The sequence below is a fragment of the Primulina eburnea genome, chromosome 1 (assembly GCF_022965805.1).
Source record: "Primulina eburnea isolate SZY01 chromosome 1, ASM2296580v1, whole genome shotgun sequence".
NCBI classification, from domain to species: Eukaryota; Viridiplantae; Streptophyta; class Magnoliopsida; order Lamiales; family Gesneriaceae; genus Primulina; species Primulina eburnea.
Genome location: NC_133101.1, coordinates 26,407,757 through 26,416,312, shown reverse-complemented (window position 1 = coordinate 26,416,312; position 8,556 = coordinate 26,407,757).

Sequence of the window (8,556 nt, the reverse complement as noted above, 5' to 3'; positions counted from 1 at the left end):
TTAATCCCAAACAGAATTGAGTTAGAGCCCGGGTCCCCACAACAGGTGGTATCAGAGAAGTAGGTTCTGTAGACTGAGATAGAATAGAATGAGCGGGTAGATCGAGTCATCTTCCTTGCTTTTGATGTGCTAGCATGATTTATTGCTTTCCTTATTATGTGTTGTATTGTATCTGAGTTGATTTACATCATATAATTGCCAAGACTGAATCAGAACCGATTCTGGATCAGAGGAGGGCTGAGAAAGCTTGTATAGACTGTGTACTAATCTGTTTGATAACCAGATATGCCGCCTAGAAGGATACCGCAACCAGCTGCAGGACAAGTGCCAGAACAGGGGAGTACGTCAGGTACTCAGATGGACGTAACCGCTACCCCGATGGAAACTCTGTTGAAGCGGTTTCAGTCGTTTCGACCCCCAACTTTGAAAGGCACTGAGAATGCAGCGGATTGCGAAAGCTGGCTGGATGATATAGAAATGTTATTTGAATCACTTGCCTATTCAGATGAACGTCGAGTGAAGCTGATTGGACATCAATTGCAAGAAGTGGCCAAGAGCTGGTGGCTAACGGCGAAACGAGCCCTAGAACATCGAGGTATTGATATTACTTGGAAAGTTTTTAAAGATGAATTTTTCCAACGTTTCTTTCCAGTATCATACCGAAAAGACAAATGGGCAAAGTTCGCCAATTTGAGACAGGGGCAATGGAACATAGAGGAGTATGTTGCCAAATTCTCTTCCTTGCTTCGATTTGCACCACATGTAGCAGGGAATGACGAGGCGGTCGCCGATCAATTCATAAACGGTTTGAATCCGGATATCTTCACCTTGGTGAACACAGGACGACCCAACAATTTTTCTGAGGCATTAAATCGAGCAAAGGGAGCAGAGGCTGGCTTGTTTAGGCAGCGAGGAGCTTCCTACAGTGTTCAGGGTCAGAGACCGCCACCGCCCGCCGCACAGTTTCCACCACCTCCTCCTCGATTTGATAGTGGAAGCAGTAGTAGTGGGAAGAAGGATTTTCTGAGAGCGAAGGGCAAGCAGTTCAAGAGAGCAGGGAGCAGTTCGTCGAGCTCCAGTGGATCCCGACAGAGAGGTCAGGGTCAGAGTTCAGAGTATAGTAGTGTTTATTGCAATTCTTGTGGTGGTAGGCATGCCACTGAGCAGTGTCAGGGAGTGATGGGCAGATGTAACTATTGCAGACAGCCGGGACACTTCGCCAGAGTTTGTCCCCAAAAAGGTGCCCAGAGATTTCAGAGTGCAGGGTCATCAACTTCAGTAGCTCAGCCCGAGAGGCAAGCTTCGTCTGTCCATTCCTTCCAGCCCACGCCTACACAGTCCCAGCCTAGAGCCAGAGGTGGCCAGAAAGTGAGCCAACCACCCAGATAACAGGCTCAGGTGTTTGCATTGACAGAGGAGTAGGCACAGGATGCGCCAGACGATGTGATTGCAGGTAACTGTTTTCTTTGCGGTTATCCTGCATATGTGTTGATAGACACAGGTGCATCACATACATTTATATCAGAATATTTTGCATTGTTGCATTCCTTGCCTGTCGAGTCAATGTCTACTGTAGTATCTATTTCTTCTCCGTTGGGAAGTGCTCTTATATCTGTGACTTCAGTTAGACATTGCATACTAGAGTTTGAGGGACATGAGATTGATTTAGATTGTGTTGTACTTGGTCTATCTGATTTTGATTGTATGGTCGGGATTGACATGTTGACTAAGTACAGAGCTACCGTAGATTGTTTTCACAAGATTGTCAGATTCAGACCTGAGATGACAGAGGAGTGGAAATTCTACGGTAAGGGTTCCAGATCTCGGATTCCCTTAGGGTCTGCTCTGACTAGTAGATTGTTGCAGAAAGGAGCAGAAGGGTTCCTTGTCTATTCTGTAGATCTACAGAAATCGAGCCCGGCATTGGCAGATTTGCCAGTAGTATGGGACTTTGCAGATGTATTTCCTGACGAGATTCCAGGATTACCTCCAGCCCGAGAGGTAGATTTTAGCATTGATCTGATTCCAGGTACCGTGCCTATTTCGAGAGCTCCGTATAGGATGGCGCCGATAGAGCTGAAAGAATTGAAAGCACAGTTAGAAAATCTTCTAGCCAAGGGATATATCAGACCTAATGTATCTCCTTGGGGCGCACCAGTGCTGTTTGTGCGAAAGAAAGATGGATCGATGAGATTATGTATCGATTACCGGCAACTGAACAAGGCAACGATAAAGAACAATTATCCTTTGCCTAGAATTAACGACTTATTTGATCAGTTGCAGGGATCTTCTATCTATTCCAAGATTGATTTGCGATCGGGATATCACCAACTCAGAGTTCGAGATGTTGATATACCGAAGACAGCATTCCGAACCAGGTATGAACATTATGAGTTTGTTGTCATGCCTTTTGGTTTAACGAATGCTCCAGCGGTGTTTATGAGTTTGATGAACCGCATCTTTCAAAGATATTTGGATGAGTTTGTGATTGTTTTTATTGATGACATTTTGGTATATTCAAAGAATTTGAATGAGCATGCCAATCATCTAAGAATTGTGTTGCAAACACTGAGAAATGAAAGATTATATGCTAAGCTGTCAAAATGTGAGTTTTGGCTGAGACAGGTTGTTTTCTTGGGTCATATCATATCTGGAGACGGTATTTCTGTGGATCCGAGTAAAGTTGAAGCTGTTATCAGTTGGCCGAGACCGACTTCTGTGCCAGAAATACGCAGTTTCATGGGTCTAGCAGGGTACTATAGAAGATTCATTAAAGATTTCTCCAGCATTGCGAAACCGATTACCCAGTTGACACAGAAGAATATGCCATTTGTGTGGTCTGAAGACTGTGAAACTAGTTTTCTAGAGCTGATGAAGAGGCTGACCAGTGCACCTGTCTTGATGATTCCTTCAGGTACGGGTGATTTCGTTGTATATTGTGATGCATCTCACAGAGGGCTGGGGTGTGTTCTTATGCAGCGGGGTCATGTGATCGCATATGCCTCTAGATAGCTGAAGACTCACGAGACTCGATACCCAATTCATGATCTTGAATTGACAGCTATCGTATTTGCGTTAAAGATTTGGCGTCATTATCTTTATGGCGAGAAATTTGAAATCTATTGCGAAATCAAATACTATCCAGGGAAGTCAAATGCAGCAGCAGACGCCTTGAGTCGAAAGGTTTGTGCTTTATCCTTATCGACGATAGGTGTTTCGAATTTAGTTGAAGATTGCTGTTTGTCTGGATTAGCATTTGATACAGGTAGTAGACCATTGCTACTTTCTCCGATTCAAGTTGAGCCAGATTTGATTATGAGAATCAAAGAAGCACAAAGAATTGATTCAAATGTGCAGAAATCGATTGATATGGTCAGATCAGGGCATATATCCGAATATCAGGTACGTGATCATGTGCTATACGTGAATAACCGTCCTGTAGTGCCAGATGTTTCATAATTAAAACAACAGATCATGTCAGAAGCGCACTGTAGTCGGTTTAGCATTCATCCTGGAGGCCGTAAAAATGTACAACGATCTGAAGACACAATTCTGGTGGAAACAAATGAAGTCAGATATCGCCGAATTTGTGTCAAAGTGTTTGAATTGCCAACAGGTGAAAGCTGAGAGAAAGAAGCTCGGAGGTTTACTTCAGAGTTTGTCTATTCCAGAATGGAAATGGATCACATTTCCATGGATTTCGTGACGAAGTTACCTCGATCTTCTCGGGACTGTAACGCGATTTGGGTCATTATTGACAGATTAACCAAATCAGCGTGTTTTATTCCATACAGAATGACATACCGACACGATCAGATGGCAGATTTGTATGTCAAAGAAGTAGTCAGATTGCATGGTGTGCCGAAGTCTATCGTATCAGATCGTGATTCACGAGTGACTTCGCACTTTTGGCACAGTTTGCAGCAGGCTCTAGGTACGACTTTACACTTGAGTACTTGATTGAGCAAAACTTGCACTGTGATATCCTCAATAAAAATATGGTTTTGTATGCTCGAAATTAATCGTAAGTGCACGATGTCAAGTAATAATATAGTGTACAAGAGTACGAGTATCGTTCCACTGGAGACTGTGTTTAACAATTATTATTTTCAGTTGTTTAACATTTAGCAACGAAAATTGAGTTGTGTGATTATTCCTACTATGCTCACATAAATATGCAATTAAAATGATTCAACAAGTAATGAATGAGAATTTAATCTAAAATGTTGAGTTAAAATTCAATGAGAAATGGATTTGTTGGGAATCTCGGTTCACCTACCCCCTCGTTAATTAATTAATTCGTTCGATCGTGATCTATGCTTCCGACAGGATTTCCTAATCTATTGAACACACTCTCTCGAGCTATGCCAAACTAATTCTACTCAATGAAGTAATTAAATATCTTTAATTATTTATCAAGAGCAAATCGCATTTCGATCTATGAAATCCCTAGTTTTCGACCCTAAGGACTATGAATATCGGCACGTATCCAATTTCATATATCTATGTAAATTGTAGGTCCGCGAATTATACTACTCGTTCCTATCACTCGTTATTCTCTCGAACTCACTCGTGATATGAAAACGTCGTTAAAGTTAGCTACGCTCTAACAACACAGTAAAACAGCAGTAAAATCAAGAATAACGCACAGTCGAAATATAAATTAAGTTAAATCAACGTTCGGGTTAGAATCCCCTTTAATCCCAACAAATAATAAAGTTAGCTACTAGAATTCATATTAAAAATAAATGCAACAATGTTTAAAAGATAAAAACTAAGGCAAAAATACTAGCACTGACGAAAAACGCGAAGAACGGTGCCCGGAAAATGTCGAATCTCCAATCCAAGCGCCCCGTGCTCTCCAAAACTCTTGACGGCTGAAGAAAATCAAGTCTGAATCTCTCTCTAATTCGTGCCTCTCCCTTTCCATCTCAATCACCCTCTCCAAATAAGGTAAAGAATCGGCTGCAAAAATCTTGTCAAAAATAGGTGGCGCTCGGGCGGTAGAAAAGTACCGCTCGAGCGCCACACCTTCGATAAACTTCCTTGGGGTGTGCGGCATTCGCGCTCGGGCGGTAGAAAACTACCGCTCGAGCGCCGACTCTTCTGTAATTTTTCCTTTGGGGATCACTTCTCGCGCTCGGGCGGTAGAATTTCACCGCCCGAGCGCCAAAATGTCTGACAATGATTCCGGTATTTCTCTTCTCGCGCCCGGGCGGTAGAAAATTACCGCTCGGGCGCCAGCTTTTCTGCACACAGACTTGTTGGCTTAGCGCTTGGCTCCGATTTTTGATTTTCCGGCCATTATTCCTGCAAATTCGTCATGCCCGAGTGAGATATGATAAAATGCAAATGTTTATTCTAAAATGAAAAAAATGTGATTGAAATAAATGTATGCACAATACAAAACACATTCAGACTAATGCAATAAAACACGTTAAAACGACATATATCACCCCCTCATACTAACCTTTTTCTTGCCCTCAAGCAAAATAGGTTACAACCCACAACCAAAATACGAAATAAACACAAAATGAAAGAAATAAACTAACGAAACTGATGGTGAAGTAGCAAACCGGTGTCTCCTGCCTCAGCGGGTGTTTGAACCACATCCAATTTGCCAAATTACAACATTCATTAATACCCCGTTTCAAGCACCTTATATCATTTTGATTTGACTAGAAAGTGTGGTCGTGCGTGTGCTGTGGGTCTCACTAGACCGTGTTTCAGACAGTTTTGTTTGCAAATCATGTGAGTCACCAAATCGACAATTCAATGCAAGTCTCCCTATCCTGAGTTCTGTTTCTAGTTGCGACCAACAAGTGAACACGAAGCGGAAAAATTGCGAGGTTGTACCACAGGACGTAGGGAGTTAATATCATAAGGTTTCGAACGGCTAAAGAAGATGGGACGTACACTGATCATTTTCATTATGCACTTGTCAGAATTTTGATCTGACATTCCTCAATGCCTTACTTCTCCATCTATTTAGCCTTGGGATAGGATTTCATCCCTTTTTGGCTCCCCCACACCTTACATCCCCTTTTTTCATTCACAACACTATTTTTTTTTCCTTTAGTGCACAATTTTCTCAAGTGTACTCCTAGGTTTTGAGTATATGGAACGTTTGTTTAGTTGGCTTAGGGGTAACTCTTGAGGTATTATGCACAATTAGGACGAAAGTTATTCCAGTGGACTCAAGTGATCTAGTCTACTTCATGTCACTGGTTGGTCACGATTGTCAACAAAAATTCACTCAAGTTCGACTTGCATCTCATGTTTTTTCAGTTTCTCCCACAGATTCTTAAACTCGACTGTCGTTTATACTACTAATAACACCCACAATGTGTGTATATGGAAATTTTCAATTCACTGAGGTATTTATAACGAGTGCTAAGACTAAGTAGAATGCAGTTCATTCATCCCACAATCATCATCGGCTACCCATTTACTAATGTCACCATCACTGCTACTCATGCAAGACAAAGACGAATGCAAACAAATAAGAAGACGTACGACGACCCCCTCATACTAGACGTGTGCAATGTCCCCGTTGCACAAAAGACTCAAAACACAGAAATGCAAACACACATGCAAACTAATAAACATAAAAGCTAATAAACATGCTAGACGGAAACAACGATAAGAAAGAAAAACAGAAAAGCGAAAAAATAAATGTGCAAAGGAGGGAAAACAGTAAACTCCCCTGATCAAGTGTCATCATCATCATGCTCCGGCGGTGGCACTCCTGCGGCCTCCCCCTGCTGAGAATAATCATACTGGAACTGGAATGGGGGAGGAGGTAGCGGAGTCGGTGGAATGGTCGACGGGTCAACGCCCTCGTGCACCAGCAAAGTGCACATCATGGAGTCAATGTGCGATAAATGGTCCGTGACATAGGAGTTGAACTGACTCTGATGTTCTTGGAAGGCTAGACTTTCATCCATCTTATCATTCTGAGTTCGCCTGCGGTATTCTTAATTTATAGCCCAAAAGTAAAACGTCAATACTAAAACCCAAAAAATCAACATCGTCCAATTCCATCACAAATCCAACATGCGTTGAAATCAAATAATTTCTTAATTCATATCGTATCACGTATGAAAATTCTAATGCATATAAAACATATATCCTCATAATGCTATTAAACATGTGACGTGAACATATAATTCATGTACATATGGAGGGAACATCATAAAATCACATAAAGCATGTAAAACTTACAACTTGGAGGCTTGACGACTGATCTTCCCGGCGCTGATGGTGGCACAACCCTTTACAGAACCACTGCTCTCATACCAACTGAAACGTCCTGATCTTCTTATTGCTTTTAAAAGTACTAGAATTTTTTTTTAAAATCTCTCACATTTTCGGTCATTGCATGCACATGCACATAAAATAATCTCGCACCATTTAAAGTAAATCATCCAACTAGTATTTGAAAATTGAAAGGTAATAGTCAAACCAGAAATCGTAAAAACGTTTTACCAAACCTAAAAAGCAATAAATGTTGAAAAGTGTAGCCCATACTAAACTCTCCAAAAACCTCTCAAAAGCATAAATAAATAGTCTTAAAATCTTTAAAAGAAATCATAAAGCGTAATGCGGAAAATAATGCGCTGGTCCTCGGGTTGTGTGCGACATCAGTACAGTAGTATCACTCATCAAGGCCTCCCTCAGAACCACTTGCATCCATCACACCTAGTGAGTCTAAAAACTCAACACACCATAATCTTGATAACAAGTAATACGTAATACAGTCAACATATAACGGTGAAAAATACTTGTACTTAAAATATCTTTATCATGAAGATGCATAAACTTAAACATAATCATTTTCATAAATACTTTCATGATGCATAAAACTTTATCATAAACCATTTCATGACATGCACATAAAAGTCTTGATCGTTCCTTATCATGACATAAAACATTTTAACTTGATCATAATCATTTTCCTTTTTCCTTTTCCTTTTCCTTTTCCTTTGTTGAATTCAGATCGTTAATTGTGACTTTCCTGATCATGCTCATGAGGGTCGATGGATCCATCTACATAAAACCACAGTACTGGGCGGGGGGGACACCGGCAACACTCTCACCGATCAACCGGGCCCTGGCCTATCATGATTCGAATAGAAATACGATCGTCGGGGCTCCCTCTGGGGCCTTTTCCCATAAATGGGCTCCCTCTGGGGCCTTCTCCCCTCACGATATTTCCATTCTTCCGTTACCACAAAACCGTTACCACATATTCGCAATGATGGAAACACGATCGTCGGGCTCCCACTGGGACCATAACCCTCACGACGTCGCCACCATTAACGAATTAGTCACAATCACTTCACATCCTTCAACATTTTTCATTCACATCACTTTAGAAAAATCGTGAATAACATAACCTTTTTCATTTTCGAAACCAAGCATGCAACATGTATTTTAAATGTCTTCTCTCAGTCATAAACAACAAATAGACATTTAAAATCATAATTTAATCATGAACATTTCATAAACATTTTAAACATAATCATAATATCATAAAATAGCATTTCGGGCACT